We start from the raw sequence: 1,490 nt of genomic DNA, 5'->3' as shown, positions 1-1,490 counted from the left end.
AGATTGTCGATATTTATTAAATAATTTGTAAAAAACAAAACAAAATCACCTATAATGTCATGATCATGCCCTGATCTCTGTGTTTTCCTGTCTCCCTGCAGCAGCAGTAATCTAGCTGATTAATTCCACCTCTGCTGCTCCCTATTTAAGCACCTGGCTCCTGCTGCTCAGTCGTCTGCTGCCCTGTCACAGTCCTTCGAGCGTTTTAACCTGTCTGCCTGCCTCTTTATCATTGATCTCTGCCTGCCTGACCACGGAACCTGTCTGCCTGCCTGTTGCCCGACCTCGGTCTGTCTGACCATGGAACCCGTCTATTCCCTCAGTTCCAGCCTGAATCTGAGTACTCCCCTTCATCGGCATCCCTCAACGCTGAACACCGCTGCTGTTTTTAGAAGGTCAGTAACTCCTCAGATTAAGACATCTGAATCATCACCCTCGCTGAATGTTTTCTGTCTCCCAGGCCACGTCACCCGGAAGGAACTGACTCCAGCTGGTCCAGATCGCTTTAACAAGTCTTTAAATAAACTCTTTAAAACTTTCTCTGTGTTTGGCTGTTGTAGGATCCGGCTGATCGTCACTAGGTCTGACCGTGACATACAAATGTGGCAGCCACCTGCGAGCTGCAGTGTTTTTATCTACATTTCTTCAAAAGTATTGCAAATTTCCTGAAAATGGGATTCAAATTTGAAGCTGTCTGGCCACCTCTACTGCACAGAAAGAAAGGAAAACACACATATTTTATGTAATTCTGACTGTATAATATTTCCTGCCTTCTCTGCTTGGCTTTCAGGTTGGTAGTTTGCTTAAAAGATGCTCATCAGTAACAAAGCCAGGTTTTGAACAGACTTTTGTTTCTGATCCCAGACGAGCCGCCAAATATGTTATAGTTGATCCAGGACAGTCTTTGGGGACACATAACAGAGACATTCAAAATTATTTTTATGAAAATAAACACCTATTCTACTCATAAATAATATTGCCCTCAAATATTCAATTATTCTTATAAAAGTTGCCACGCATTTCTCGCAGATGGAGACTATAACAGTTTATTTTTCTGTCCTACAAACAGAACCCCTTGAAACTGTACTGATTCAAGTTGCTGAGGCACAACAGCTTTATCACACGGCACAGAAAGTAAAAGGGAAACTTCCTTTTAATGAGTCGATCAATGGGCCAAAATGCTGATGTGCGGCTTTGTTTCTGAAAGATTAAAAACAGGTGCAGAGTAAAATTACAGCGGATAAAAAGAACAAAATAAATCATTCAATTCTGCTCTGCTGAAATTCAAACAATGACTTGCATTTGAAACGATGTCCTGGCAGGAGGCAGAGACGAGCTTTTTGATGTTGGTAGTAAACACAGGGAGCTGTAGGTAGAACTGTACGCCCTGCAGAAACATCACAGCTGAGGCTGAAGCAACAAATCACAGATTGACCTCAATCAGCTCGCTGGCTGCAGATATGAACGCAGTCCTGCACGCCCACTTTGTG

General features: G+C 42.9%; 1 long non-coding RNA gene across 1 annotated transcript; it reads left to right on the top strand.

Moving 5' to 3' along the window:
- Positions 1-300: 300 nt before the first annotated feature.
- Positions 301-539, top strand: LOC129167807 (uncharacterized). The gene is made up of 2 exons (XR_008566150.2): positions 301-395; positions 461-539. It is a non-coding gene; the product is annotated as an uncharacterized lncRNA (long non-coding RNA).
- The last annotated feature ends 951 nt before the right edge of the window (positions 540-1,490 follow it).

Source organism: Nothobranchius furzeri, chromosome 3 (genome assembly GCF_043380555.1).
Source record: "Nothobranchius furzeri strain GRZ-AD chromosome 3, NfurGRZ-RIMD1, whole genome shotgun sequence".
Classification (NCBI taxonomy): domain Eukaryota; kingdom Metazoa; phylum Chordata; class Actinopteri; order Cyprinodontiformes; family Nothobranchiidae; genus Nothobranchius; species Nothobranchius furzeri.
This window is presented reverse-complemented; position numbering and strand designations above follow the sequence as displayed.